The sequence below is a fragment of the Anabrus simplex genome, chromosome 5, assembly GCF_040414725.1.
Source record: "Anabrus simplex isolate iqAnaSimp1 chromosome 5, ASM4041472v1, whole genome shotgun sequence".
Classification (NCBI taxonomy): Eukaryota; Metazoa; Arthropoda; class Insecta; order Orthoptera; family Tettigoniidae; genus Anabrus; species Anabrus simplex.
In genome coordinates this window covers 284024937-284041038 of record NC_090269.1, presented here as the reverse complement: position 1 = coordinate 284041038, position 16102 = coordinate 284024937, and the positions used below count along the sequence as shown (strand labels likewise).

The 16102-nt window shown below is 41.8% G+C and overlaps 1 protein-coding gene across 7 annotated transcripts in view; it reads right to left on the bottom strand.

Moving 5' to 3' along the window:
* MESK2 (misexpression suppressor of KSR 2) overlaps positions 1–16102 on the bottom strand; it is a 666835-nt gene that overhangs the window by 174244 nt on the left and 476489 nt on the right. The gene's annotated exons all lie outside the window — the stretch shown is intronic.

Below are 16102 nucleotides of genomic sequence, written 5' to 3'. Positions count from 1 at the left end.
AATTTTAGGATTCGCTCACTTTACAGAGTATTGATACGTTTCTTTTACTACAAGTTTGGGTTTGAATGAAAATCCACAGCCTATTTCCAAACATTCGATCAGATCAGGAATGGAATGAATGAATGAAGCCCCCCATCTAGCGGCGAGGATAGGAATCGTGGCGACTGCCGAAGCCTGTCGCACTCCTCTGGGGCAATGATTAATGAATGGCAAATGAAATGGAATAATGCTGGTGTGAAAGACGATAGGTACACGGAGGAAAACCTGTCCCGCCTCCGCTATGTCTAGCACAAATCTCACAAGGAGTAACCGGGATTGGAACCACGGAACCCAGCAGTGAGAGGCCGACGCGCTGCCGCCTGAGCCATGGAGGCTCTTGGGTTTGAATAACGTATTTAATAATAACACAATCTACTCAAAGCAAGATCACAGCAACCAGTTGTCAACAGAAACGTCACTAATGAAATAACGTCTGAACAAAGTGATATTAATGTTTCTTTGCTGAATAACTATTGAGGATTGACTGCCAGGCAGAGAAAAATGAATCTGAATCATTTGAAGTACTTGGGATAATTCACCCAGGACGGTAGTAAGCTAAATGAAATTGAATCAAGGTGTACCAAAGCTAATGCAGTGAGCTAAAAGAAAGATGTTATCATAATGATGATAATGATGATGCTTGTTGTTTAAAGGGGCCTAACATCTAGGTCATTGGCCCCTAATGGTACGAAATGTAATGACAATTTAAAAGTTCAAAATCATCCACTGACCAGAATTAAAAATGTGACAAAGAATGAATGGATGGATATGAATTTAAAACAATCAGTGGATCCGACCCAGAAGCTATCATAAACAATTGTATTACTGACCAAGAGACTGCTTCTAAAGCACAATCCTGAATCGAGGATGCTAATGCAGTGAGCTAAAGAAAGAAGTTATGATGATTATGGCGATGCTTGTTGTCTAAAGGGGTCCAAAATCCAGATCAACGGCCCCTCATAATGGTACTTATCGCTAGTAAATTAGAACCATGGTATTTGCCACGTTGCGGTACTAATCAAAAGTAGCGTAGACTAGCGGGATTCCACACATTATGGTACTACTCACAAGCATTGTACGTCGCACAGGTAACGCAGACCTATGGTGTTTCGCACATAATGGCGCCACACATAGGCAACGCAAACCCATAGTGTTCCTCGCCTAGGAGTATTAATTACGGGCGCTGGTATTCCCGTGGTGTCCCTCATATAGTGCGTACTAATCACAGGTAACGCAGACCCACGGTGCCGCTCACATACTGGTACTACTCGCAAGTAAAGGCGACCCATGGTGTTCCCCGCGTTATGGTACTAATCACAAATAGTTTCATGGTTCTAATACAATCATCCCTTGGTCACCTCTTACGACAAACAGGGTATACCGTGGGTGTATTCTTCGTCTGCGTCCTCCACCCACAGGGGGTGGAAAGAAGTTAGTTCTGAGATGAAATTATCTTTAAAACTTGCTGTACGGGGATGAAAGCTGGGTATACTCAGAATATTTCATTCATAAGTTACCAAGACATGGACGAGCAAGAAGGATTGCTGGTACAAAGAGGCGGGGGTAATGGCAGGAGAAGATTCGGAAGAATCTGTACGTACGAACAAGCTTAATAATAATAATAATAATAATAATAATAATAATAATAATAATAATAATAATAATAATAATAATAATGTTATTGGCTTTACGTCCCACTAACAACTTATATATGGTTTTCAGAGACGCGAGATGCCGAAATTTAGTCCCGCAGGAGTTCTTTTATGCGCAAGTAAATCTACCGACACGAGGCTAACGTAAATACCAACGAACCAGTGATGGGGGTCATGTGAGACAAAAGGAAGAGGGCAGGTAGGTTACCTACTGGTCTTGGCTATGGATGGTAACAAATAGAGAGACCAAAGCGATGATAGTTAGACTCAGTTTTTAATAATTTAATGATAAAGAGGTGAGGGACTATACGAGTTCACAGAGCTAGCTGCAAATACACTGAAGAAAATGGAAATTGCAGCACCCAGAAAGAGTGGTGCTACATTGCTGCAATTGAACATGCAGGACGAGTGTTCGGTTGTGATTCGATGATTACACTTTCAGGTCCTTCTGACCGCAAGTTTGGACAACAATCAATACAGGATGTGCCTACCACGAGCTGCAATGCATTGATGAATTCGTCGAGGCATGGAGTCAATAAGGCCCTGGATCGCTTCCTGAGGAATTGTGGCCCATGCATGCTGCACTGAACGGGTCAGTTGCTCTATATTTGTAGATGGCTGAGGACGGTTGGCCAGTTGTCGACCCATCATGTCCCATACATGCTCAATAGGACTGAGGTGCGGGGATCTGGCGGGCCATTCTAAGGTTGTGATGTCGTGGAGAGCTTCTCTGGAGATGCGTGCAGTGTGAACCCGGGCATTGTCCTGCTGAAACATCCCATTAGCAATGTTCGCCATCATAGGGACAACCACTGGATTGAGTACCCTATCAACGTATTGTCGAGCAGTCATAGTGCCCTCAACAAGCACTAATTGTGATTTCACATTAAAGCCAATAGCTCCCCAGACCATAATGCTTGGTGTTGGCCCTGTGTGCCTCTCGACAATAAGATCTGGGCGACCCCTCTCCCCGGTACGTCGGCGCACACGATTCCGGCGATCACTGCGGGTAAGACAGAAGCGCGATTCATCACTAAAGACGACCCTATGCCATTCGTCGACCCACGTCGTTCTTTCTCAACACCAGGCCAGCCGTACACGTCGCTGCTGTGGGGTCAATGGAACACCTTCTGCTGGACACGGGCTCGTAAGCCAGCTGCACGCAGGCGATTACCAACTGTTTGTTGTGTAACGTGGGGTGCCACAGCTGCTCGAATTTGCGCTGTTGTTTCATGGGGTTCCATCCGGGCCATCCGAATGATGCGGCAATCCTCTCTCACAGTTGTCTGTCGCGCTAGGCCTGTGCCAGGTCTACGAGTGTAGGTACCTTCATTTGACCACTGCTGCCATACACGTTGTACCGTAGATGCCTGTCGGCCAACACGTGCAGCGACAGACCTTAGCGATAATAATAATCCAGCCTCACACAGCCCAATTATCCGAGCCCTTTCAAACGGCGACAGTTGTTGATAGCGTGCTCTTCTCTGTCGTCGAGGCATGTTTGACGGGGAACAATTCACTGAACAGACTGCAAGTCAACTACGCTACACCAGAGTCCGTATACTGGAGTTGATTCCTCCGCGACCAATCACGTGGGGAGACCTGTAGCAACAATCCAATGGATCTGAAACTTTGATCGTTTACATACCTACATGGCATCGTTCCATATCTTGAAAATCAACACAAACGACCAATGCCTTCATGGTGTTGCAATTTCCATTTTCTTAAGTGTATATTATTGTCGAGACGCTTGGTTAACTCAAAGAATCTTGCAGACTGAACACTGAAAAGCATAACAGTTTATAATGAAGTACTGTACATGAATAACTATTATAAATGGGTTGTCAAAAATTATTTGTATGCAATGCCTCCAAAAAATGCTTAAAGTACTTTCGGTACTTGTTACATAAATAGCTACAGTATATATGAAAATGCGTGTAGACTATAAAGTAGCCTAGTTGAGGAAAATATTACTGAAGTCAGTGGCGCTGACTTTCGGTGGGAGAGGGGGAAAGGCGTTTCCTGTCCCCCAAAAGTGATCTGAGGGGGCAGAGTGCCATTTTGCACCACCAAAAATTCTCCTCCTAGATGTGAAGTCCCCTTAAAACGTGAAGTTAGGTAGTTTTCGGAGGCCGCGAGGGCGTTAAATCTGGAGGAGGAGGTAAATGGTTTTATATCAAGAAATGAAATTAGAAAGCGGGCATTCCTTCGGAGAGCTACATGTCCCAATGGAGACTGTTCAGGCGGTACATTGTGGTAGAGCTTTTCGCATTTCGTATCATGAAATGCAAAATATACAGATTACCTATTACCTATAAAATATTTATTTTATTCTATTTTTCTGGTTTCTTGTGAATATTATTGACAACTCCGTATATAATATTCGCTCAAAAATATATTTGAGAAACCGGCTCTATACTGTTCTCTATTTTTCTGTTTGTTTGATAATATTGCTGCTATATAGGAACGTTTGCATTAATAGTTGTTCCTCATTTGACATGCCTGTGTTCACCTTAATCATGCCCCCCCCCCCAATCAGTACCCGAAGTCGGTGCGCCTGACTGAGGTGACACTACATTGAATTACCCCAATGCAACTTTATCCAGCGTACAAGGTTAGGGATATTCTGTCAAAGAGATTTAGTGTATAGAGGTACTGCATTGCATTTTACAATAACAAGTAACTGTGGTACCCGTCGTTGTAACGACAGTCATTTATTATGCGCATGACAATGTTTTTGTCAACACCTCAAGAAGGTCCTGAGGCACGTGGGCTGCCAGTGGCTTGCCGTGACGTAGGCTACTCGCTTCCTGACTCTCTGTGGCCCTTCGCAGTTTCATCCTTTATTGCATTATTGCTAATCTTCATTTGATCTCTTACTTTTGGTATATACAGTAAGTATCAGCGTATCAGCTAGTGATGGTAGTGATTTTTGTTTTAACAGGAAGTACAAGAGGGAAATTAAGTGGAAAAGGGGGGGGGGAGGGTATTCATTCAATGAAGGAATTTCGAAATGAATTACAAAATAAAACAAAAAATTATATTAACCCGAAAGAGTCACCAACGGATCATTTCTTTTTAGCTACTGGCTTTACGTCGCACCGACAGAGATAGGTCTTATGGCGACGATGGGCAGGAAAGGCCTAGGAGTTGGAAGGAAGCGGCCGTGGCCTTAATAAAGGTACCTGGTGTGAAAATGCGAAACCACGGTAAACCAACTTCAGGGCTGCCGACAGTGCGATCCGAATCCACTATCTCCCGGATGCAAGCTCACAGCCGCGTACTCCTAACCGCACGACCAACTTGCCCGTTACTAACGGATCAAAAGGGAAGGGAAGTTTCCTGGGCGTCTTGGTATTGGGTACTAAAGATGCAATGATAGCTTGGATGTAGCGGCATTTCATTAATTTTGGCAGCGTACGTGAGGAGTAATTGCTGCCTCACTTCAGCGAGTAGGCTAAGAATGGGGTTACTACGGAAAGCTCCCGTTGCCAGCCTAACTCCACTTTGGTGAAGACTGTCTAAAAGGTTAAGCTTAGATATTGACGCTGAACCAGAAGCCGCACTACCTTAGTCTATTCGGGAGAGGACAGTTGCCGTGTAGAAATGTAGCAACACCGCAGATCAGCCCCCCACGAGACGCTGCTGAGAATCAATTTCATGCAGGCAACCTTCAGCTGACGGATTGGGGCCTAAAACGTTAGTCTCTTATCAAAATGGAGACCCAAGAACCTCGTAAGTCACTGTTTCGCAAGCGGAGTTCTGGTTCGGGATGCACAAGCCGACGTCGACAGAAGTGTACAACTGAGGTTTCCGCCGTTGAAAATTGAAAACCATGTTGCATGGCTCGTCTGTCAACTCGGTTAATAGCTTGCTGTAGCTGTCTCTCAACAAGCCATCCTTACGGAGCTGTAATATAGAGCTAAACTGTCTACATGCAGCTATAGAACGACTGCGGGCCAAGCAGCGGCAACTTTGCCACTGATGGCGATTGCGAACAGCGTGACAATCAGTACAGATCCCTGTGGTACTTCATTTCCTTGAACGTAATATTGAGAAAATGCATTCCCTGCTCGGACTCGAAAGAGCCGGAGGGACATTAAGTTCTCAACAAACGTTGGCAAATTTCCCCGAAATCCCCACTGGTGTAGTGTGCAGATACCATATCGCCAGGTCGTATCGTAAGCTTTATCCAGATTTAAAAAACACTGTGACTAGGTGTGCCTTCCGAAGAAAAGTCTCCTGAATGGCGCTCTCTAGTCTGACCAGATGATTGGCAGCAGACCAATGAGAGCGAAAACCACACTGGTAGTTAGTAAAGAGACCTCCCTGTTCTAAGGCCCACACAAGTCGCCGGTTCACCATCCTTTCAAATAGCTTACAAAGACCATTCTTAAGACATATTGGCCTATAACTACCCAGAAGTTTTGGATCTTTACCTGGCTTGGGAATTGGTATCACAATTTCCTCACGCTACTGAAATGGATATCCTTGAGACATCGGTCACTCAAATGCTGACAGGATGAGTTCTACTATAGCAATCTATATATTTGCTGGCGAGACCGAGTGTTTACAGTGCACTATCTCTTCTGGCATATACTAGAGCAATTTTGTTACTTTCATTGACCTGTCTCAATCTTATCCTTGGCTTTGACAATGTGAAAGTGACTGAGGTATGAGCGATGCAAGTAATGCCATTCCTTATGCAGCCAGTCCCTGCTATGAATGGTGTGAAAATGTTGCCCATAGGGTCGGTTGATGCATGCATTTCAGTGGGCTTGGGAGACTGATATGTAATAGCAACTTCTGGCTCGGTGAAGAAAGCAACGGGAAACTACCTCACTCCTCATTTTCCTAGTACGCCTCTTCAGTGATGCCTAGGCCATCTATGACAGCTGATGGCGGAGCTGTTGAGGATACAACCAGCCTTAGGGCTGAGGACTGAACATACAGATAATTATATAAAGTAACATGTCCTGACTGACAGATTCATCATCGCCAAGCTAAAAGTTCTGGACAGAAAGAAAGAAATGAAATTTTGCGGATACATATATATTACAGTGTAGGTGCTCACTAAGGGCGGATGTTTGGATATTCCATTGCTAAGGTGGTGAAAAAAGGGGGTGGACGTGAATATTTTAAATGACTATATCTATATCTCAAAACTTGACAGTTTAGAGACGTAAAAATTAGTATTTGGAATCTCCTTTAAAATAAAAGAAACATGTATTTTTTTCGTTTTCGAACATCTTTTGAAGGGGATGAAAAATGGGTACAATTCTTTTTATGAGGATACTTGCATATAAAAAACTGAACATATTACAGACATGAAAATTGGTATTTGGAATCTCCTTTTAAAATAAAGACTTTTTTTTTGGAAAACCCACTAAAGGGGTTAAAAGTGAAAAACGAGGGCGAATTTTTAAAATGAGTAAATCTACAGTAGGTCTATAGCTCCAAAACTGAAGATGTTACAGACATATAATTGGTATTTGGAATCTCCTTTTAAAATAAACGTGTACTTTTGGTTTTCGGAAAGCTCATTCAAGGAGCTTGAGGGTGGATGGGTGGTTGAGGGGGAAGATGTGAATTTTTATGAGGATACTTATATCTCAAAAGATGGAGATGTTACAGACGTGAAAATTGGTATTTGGAACCTCCTTTAAAAATAAAGAAACACGTATGTTTTTGTTTTATGAAAATCCACTTGAGAGGGGGGGGGGGAGGAGTGAAGGAGTTGAATTATTTTTATGAGGATACTTATATCTCTAAAACTAAATTAACAACCGTAGCGAAGCACGGGTGTCGTGCTAGTTTCCCATATAGTGCGTTATCGGATTATGGACTTATTAGGCAAAACATATGGAATATAATAGTTTGTAAATAATATGTTCAACTAAGTATGTAGTAGTAGTAGTAGTAGTAGTAAAATATTTGAAGTATCAATAAACTGAATTTGATTAACAAGTCTTATAAAGTAACACCCTACCCCCCTTACAAAATTCTGCGTACGCCAATGAGATACATGTTTAAGGCCCCCTCTGGAGCCATCCCCCTACTGCATTTCTTCTGAAAATATTATAGCTAAGAGCCCACTCGCCTTTATCCTCAACTTAAATACCACGTTTCGCGAACATCCACCAGTGAATTATCCCGTGATGCTGTTACAGTCGGACAAAAGAATTAAACTCAATCCGACGTAAGGTATGATTTGTCCTGTCCGGTGTCAAGCTAATATTAAAAAAGTATAAATAAATAAATAAATAAATAAATAAATAAATAAATAAATAAATAAATAAATAAATAAATAAATAAATAAATAAATACATTTTCTTGACGTTTACCCCAGTTACTTGCGGTCGGCACTACCTGTGTATTAAGCCCTGTTTTAAGGTCGGAACCCCTTCCCGACACCAACCTAAGAGGAGGAATATAAAGGGTGACCCAAAAAATGTGAAACCACGGAAAACCATCTTCAGGGCATCAGACGATGGGATTCGAGTCCACCACCTTCCGAGTGCAAGCTCACAACTATATGACCCTAACCATACGGTCAACTCGCTCGGACCGAATTATTATTATTATTATTATTATTATTATTATTATTATTATTATTATTATTATTATTATTATTATTATTATTACTGAATGGTTGCACTGGTTGGTAAGTTAGGCGCTTGTCTTCTATGTTGAACGTTGTTGGTGGTTAATCTCGCGTAGTCGGCGTATGGTACAAATTTCTGTGATTCGACTAGTTAGTCACCGATCTGTTTCCAAAATAGCGAATCTGTGACACTTACAGAGTATGATAACTCTGTTTCCTTTAGGTACATTTAAGAACGCATGTGGGACATAATTCTGATACCTCGGTGTCTATTGCGACCATTAACAGTCAAAGGAGACGTTAACATCTATTAATTAATTAATTTGTTTATTTATTTATTTCTGATTGACTCACGCGACCAATAATGTTATTGAAATATTTTATTAAATTATTTCGAGCAGCCGATCATGGTGATGAAAATTATGAAGTAATCTCGACTGTCGGTGCGTATGTTTGGCCGGGCCTGGCCGAACCAAAGTATTTGCGCCACATAAACCTCTACATAAACTCTTTTATAAACCATACCGAGACGGGATTATTAATTTCTCCGTACACATACAGTATGCTTCTAGCACGAATCAACAACATGTCAAAGAAAACCATTCGTCCTGTAGCAGCAGAGCTTTCCTTCATGATCAGTAATGGCTGTATTCGAGTCAATAGACATGCAAAGCAGTAAGCTCTTTGACCGGTCATTGGATTGGCAAACAGTTTATCACCCTAAGCCCAAAAACAATACAGGCAGCGACGTGTATGAACGTAGTATGGAGAAGCTCTCGTAGTAATCATATCAGGGAGAACGGGCCTGATTAGATTTTCAGGTACCGAGCTCGATAGCTGCAGTCGCTTAAGTGCGTCCAGTATCCAGTAATCGGGAGATAGTGGATTCGAATCTCACTGTCGGCAGCCCTGAAGATGGTTTTCCGTGGTTTCCCATTTTCACACCAGGCAAATGCCGGGGCTGTACTTTAATTAAGGCCACGGCCGCTTCCTTCCCATTCCTAGGCCTTTCCTATCCCATCGTCGCCATAAGACCTTACTGTGTCGGTGCGACGTAAAGCAAAAAAAAAAAATTTTCAGGTGGGAGGGAATGCACTCAGTGCCCAAGGTATGGAAGCTCGGGAAGATAACAGACAACTACAATGCGAATTATGACTGGCATTTCGAGAAGTACCGTCCACATGGGATTAGGTTGACCGTATACCCAATACTCCAAATAATTCGTCCTTTTCAGATATTTGTCTGTGTGTACTTCAAGCCACTTACCGACAAACTAGTCCTTTACGAGCCGGCTCTTACTCATTCTTGCACGTGAGGCATAGGCTAAACAAAACTCCCAGCCTAGCTACGGGATGTCCGTAACGTACACCCAGATGATCTACAGTATCTGGCAGATCAAAATGACTTCCTACGATCCTAAAAGTGGACCCTGCACCTGTGGGGCAACGTCAATAGGAAGAAGGAGATACCTCTTTTCCCTGAACCAGTTCCTCAATAAATACTTGTTTTTAAACTTATCCTTAACCAGATATTTAATATTTGGAGCAATAATCTGTAAACATTTTAACGACAGAATTGTTACTCAATAAGTTGTTTTGACCACATTCATGCACCTCTCTGATATACTGAACTCCGCTGCATGTCGATAACTGCGGCAGATAAGTATTTCATGTCACGAACGCTAGTCCACACGCTGTGCCTTTGCGAGCGTCAGTCGTTCCAAGCCCGTCTTCACCACCTTCTCGATCAATGCTTTAAGCAAAACGAAAATGTATTCTTTGTCGAACAGCAATTCTCCCCCGTAAGACCTGATACTACACTTTTGTTACTATTACGTCTTCGTTCATATTGGAGCTTGTAGTTCTTCTATGTTCCTTATGTACAGGTTACAGATGTTTCGAATACATTACAGTGTTCTTTATCAAGGCGACTGACGTCCCCTACTCTATCGCAGGTAATCAGTATGGCCCGGATTCTTGTGTGATTGCATACTCCATTCCCTTACTTGGAGACAGCTGAAAATGAAAAATGTCAGCGAATTGTGGTTCTGGCCTGTGTTTCATTTTACATATTCTTGGTAATATTACATATTATGTTAAGAATCTAACATGTTTGTACATATCTAGTTAATTATTAAAAAATGTAAAAATTGTGCCAGTTCATTTAATTTTTGGATCACCGGGCGAGTTAGCCGTGCGTGTAGAGGCGCGCGGCTGTGAGCTTGCATCCGGGAGATAGTAGGTTCGAATCCCACTATCGGCAGCCCTGAAGATGGTTTTCCGTGGTTTCCCATTTTCACACCAGGCAAATGCTGGGGCTGTACCTTAATTAAGGCCACGGCCGCTTCCTTCCAACTCCTAGGCCTTTCCTATCCCATCGTCGCCATAAGACCTATCTGTGTCGGTGCGACGTAAAGCCCCTAGCAAAAAAAAAAAAAAATTTTTGGATCAAAGACCTAATAAAATAATTGGCGAATTTCATCGCATATAGAATATATTTAAATTGCTATAAGTTGGCTTTAAAATTTATTTGAAATTGGGATTGCTAATCCTTTATCTGTGAAATACAGTAGGTCCGAGCCTCAACTGCATACAACAGCGCTAATCCTTTCTGAGACTCTGAAATAGCTAGATACCTTTCGTTGGTCATAGTTTCTAACAAACTCCATGCAGTCTTGAAAAGAAATCTAGCTTATTCAGGCTCTCTATTTGTTTGTAAGTGGCGAACAAGATGATCCCCTCGGAAGCAAGTTTTATCTTTTAGAGTGCCGGGAGTGTCCGAGGACATGTTCGGCTCGCCAGGTTCAGGTTTTTTGATTTGACTCCCGTAGGTGACCTGCACCTCGTGATGAGGATGAAGTGATGAAGACGACATATACACCCAGACCTGTGCCAGCGAAATTAACCAATGATGGTTCAAGTTCCCGACCCTGACGGGAATCGAACCTGGGACCCCCTGTGACCAAAGGCCAGCACGCTAACCATTTAGCCATGGAGCCTGACATCATTTAAAGTATACAGTGGCCACAAAAAGTATTTGAACACCTACGGAATGTGATGGAACATCATTACGGCATACGAGCTGAATTCAGATTTATAAACGGCATAACGACAGACATCAGATATACACGCTGAACATACAGATCTTTTAAAAAGTTACATGATCGGCACGATACTGTATACAAACTGCAGATCGTACCGACAAGAAAGTATTCGTACAGTGCGGATGTACTGTCTTTATGATTGGTTAAATCAGTTATCGCACAGGTTTACGGCGCTGTGACTGCAGGAAGGGTTGTTACCTCTTCAGGCATTACTGTGCTGTCGTTGCCGTAAGGTTTTTTAGCATGGGGCGAAAGAAGACAGAACTTCCATTGAGTCAACGAAAGAATATAGTTTTACTGTATAAACAAGCTGAAAGATATCGACAAATTGGAAAAGAGCTCGGCATTAGCTTTACTACGGTGAGTTCAATAGTTAATAAATACAAGCACAGCGGACAAATAGGAAACAAACCCTGTTCTGGTCGTCCAAAAGTGCTAACAGTACGCGAGCGACGCAATATTGTGCATTCGGCACGAAAGGAACCGTTCCGAAGTGCTGCATCCATTGCTACAGAACTCGCTCTAAGGTAAAAAAAAAAAAAAAAAAAAAAAAAAACCGGTGAGTGTGCGAACTATAAGGAATGTATTGCACAGCGCACAGTTCCCGACAGAGTATTGTGAAAAGGCAATGGATTTTTGGAACAACATTATTTTTTCTGATGAAGCGAAGTTTACACAGTTTGTAACTGGTAGGAACAGCAAGGTATGGCGGAAGCCAAACGCCGAACTTGAACCTCAACACGGTAAAACACAGAGGAGCGAGTGTGATGGTTTTGCGCTGCACGGCTGCGAATGGAGTGGGAAACCTGACATTTATTGATGGTATTATGAATGCCAGGAAATACATAGATGTGTTGCGCCATAATTTAAGTATCAGTGCACACAAGCTTCATCTGGAAGGAGTCTTCCACTTCTAACAGGACAATGACTCCAAGCATTGTGCCACGTTAACCTGTGAATGGTTGTTGTACAATGCGCCAAGAAGACTTCCCACTCCACCGCAGAGTGCAGATATCATAGAGAACCTGCCGGATCGTCTAGGCAAAGAAGTGCAAAAACGCCATCCTACTAGTAAAGAAAATCTTAAAGACATATTCTCTGATGCACGGTCCAACATAATCTAAAGAGTACACCAAACATTTAATTAGCTCAATGCCAAGATGTCTGGAGCAGGTCATCAAAGCTAAAGGCATGCATACAAAGTATTAAGACTGTGTTTGAACAGAGACTTCGGCAAGTGTTTGAACTATCTAATAGTGTACGAATACTTAGTGTTGTGTTAAAAGATGAGTTTAATGTTTCTTGCGTTGAGCGCTGTGAATCTGATAGCAATAATTGTACAATGAGGTGTTGTCTTTTCTTTATATACATATGCCTTACTGGATGTGTTTATATTAGTTCATGGTGCTTAATATACAAGGTATACGTTACAATGTTGTATTAATACCTTCCGTGACCACTGCACACCGGTGACTTCCTCCGATGTTGAACGGTCCTTCTCAGAGTATAAGATAATTTTATCGGATTGGCTCCAAAAAAATCACAACGGAAAACATGGAGAAGTACTTGGTGACACACTGCGCATCAGGATAAAAATGTTGCCGTATTATTTGTTACTTGTTAGGGGTTTAAAGACGCATTATATGTTAACTTTATTTAGTAACTAGCTGATGTACCCGTGCTTCGCTACGGGATTCTCAGAAAGACTGACTTTGTGGTTTTCCTAACCTGAAATCAACGTAGGTCATTACAAAAACTTAAGTATGAATGTAGCGATTAAAAGCAATGCTATTATATAAAATGCTCGATCAAATGAAAAGCCACACGTTTTATCACTTTTAACGAATAGTGCTGCGGTTAGATTGCGGTGCCAATCTAATAGTCCAAAGTTCCAGAGCTGGGATGACCAGGCCGCAGATTGCCATGGACACTCGTCTGCCATTATTCCGCTAAATATGCACACTGTTCATTCCAATCAGTGCCTCAGAGTAGGGATCGAATAGCCCAAATGCTATGATGATCCAGTGTGTTACGTACCAGTAGTATCAGAAAATTTATAAACCAGGGGAATGACATGCTAAAGAAGAAAGTTTTCTAAATCCCCAGCTATTTCCCATCAATATTCAGGCAGGCTGTTACACTCTGTACGACTGGATGAGTTGACCGTGTGGTTAGCGGTGCGCAGCTGTGAGCTTGCATCCGAGAGATAGTGGATTCGAACCCCATTGTCGGCAGCGCTGAAGATGGTATTCCATGGTTTCCCACTTCCACACCAGTCAAATGTTCGGCCTGTACCTTAATTAAGGCCTAAGGCACTCCTAGCCCTTTCCTATCCCATCGTCGCCATAAAACCTATCTATGTCGGTGCGACGTTAAATCAAATAAAAAATACTCTGTACGCAGCAGTAATCCTATCTACCGGAGATGAGGGGCAACTGAAGACACAAAGCACATCACGACAAACAATGGTCAGTGTAATGTTATTGTTGATCAATGTTATGAGCTTTCTATATTGTAGGCCTTCACATTTATTTTTCTTTCGACTCTGTGATTTGTAAAATATTTTATACCATAAACTGTAGTTTCTTATTCTCTGACTTTACATACCGATTTTCATTAAATACTGTTTACCCATTTTCTCGTTACTCGGCGCTGATATGGACTTAGTAACAAAAATCCAAATTCATGAATATCTTTGTGATCATAGCCAGTACGGTAACAATGTATAATACATGAATATAGGAAATTTAATACTATATAACCCTTGTTATGTAGGATTCATCGATTACACCTCTAATAAGAAATATTTGAGAATTACATTTTAGGCCTTCCCCTAAACTACCATTTCATTCAGCGTGAGTAAAATGATTTATAGCCTAGATTGTAGGGGCTCATCCCCCGACTTCACATACCGATTTTCATTAGACCACTAATAATATAAATAGTTGAGAATTCAATTTTATGCCTTCCCCTAAACTACCATTTCACTCAGCGTGAGTAAAATGATTTACAGCCTAGATTGTAGAGGCTCATCCCCCGACTTCACATACCGATTTTCATTAAATTCTCTTCAACCGTTTTCTCGTGATGCGTGTACAGACAGACAGACAGACAGACAGACAGACAGACAGACAGACAGACAGACAGACAGACAGACAGACAGACAGACAGACAGACAGACAGACAGAAATTACGGAAAAGTAAACAGTACATTTTCTTGTTACTATGGACATGACCGATACAGAAATATCATTATTTTCAAATTCTGAGCAATGTACAGACAAAACTCTTATTTTATATATATATATAGACATTTATTTGTTTCCTTTTCAGAGCATGAGGGCAACCGGAAATTAGTTACAGCAATACCTTGTTTAATATACTCCACGATTTACAGTGCATTATATTGAAATATTTGAAGTCTTTTCATTATATCTTTAATTTGAATTGTTTTTACAACTTGCTTTACGTCGCGCCAAAAGGCATAGGAGTGGGAAGGAATCGGCCGTGGCCTTAATTAAGGTACAGTCCCAGCATTTGCCTGGTGTGAAAATGGGAAACAACTGAAAACCATCTTCAGAGCTGCCGACAGTAGGGTTTAAACCCACTATCTCCGGGATGCAAGCTCACAGCTGCGCGCCCCTAACCGCTCGGTCAACTCGCCGCCCGGTACTGTCGAATTTAGAAAGCAGTTGATTATATAAATTATCTAAAACAACAACGATGACTTTGTCATAAAATATGGGGATATTTAAAACAATTTTATTGTCTCATATCATAACCATAAGTCAGGGCCTCTCAGGGTGCATGCAAGGTGCACTGCATGGTGCAAGTTGAAAAGACTACCTCGATTTTGAGCTCTTTCTCTTTCCCTACGCCTGTGTCCCCCTACCTCACTTGCTGTGAGCGCTCCGCAATCCGAGCAGAGTTGAGTTAACCTTAGCCGAGTTCAGCGGGGTGACACTTCATAGGGAGCGTCCGAAGCAGTTCTGAGATGGGCCAATCGATCTCCGCCAACTAATGAAAGCTAAAATTTTCTTTTAGAGGGTTAATTTAGAAGGCAGAGGTTGGCATTACACATTCAGTTGCGTGGTACAGCAAATTCAAAACACAACACCGTTATCGTTGCGCGCGAAGGGACCTTGGTCGCACTCATAATAATAATAATAATAAAGTTCATATATCCCAGTAATTGCAGTTCAAGTCCCTGGAGTAATAGTAGTAGTAGTTTTGACAGAAATATTTGAGAAATTATTGTAGACAACCTCGTATTTTTCAGTAGGCGTAATTAAGGACACTTTTTTTTCTCCGTCCCGTGGAGTAGGGAAAATAATAGTAATCCACCAGCTGTAATAATCACATAACCACATTTCAGTAGAATTGTAGTGAAGATAAGGTATAATATATTAGATAGTATCTTGCCAGTTATATTCGTGTTTTTCTTCGTGTACGGCAATCCTTTTGATACATAAGCATTTAACCAAACGCAGTATAGTGTAGTGTAGATACATTGTAGTATAGATACAGTACGGTACATTTAGATTGTGCCGTATCTTGCCTGCTATATTCGTGTGTAATCTTTCGTGTGTATCTATTAGACCCTAATAATAATTTGACTAAGCATTTAGCTTCGTTGGTAATCTTTGAGTACAGTAGTTCTTGCAAATTTCATTTCTGTTGTGCTTAGTAGTGACATACGGTACG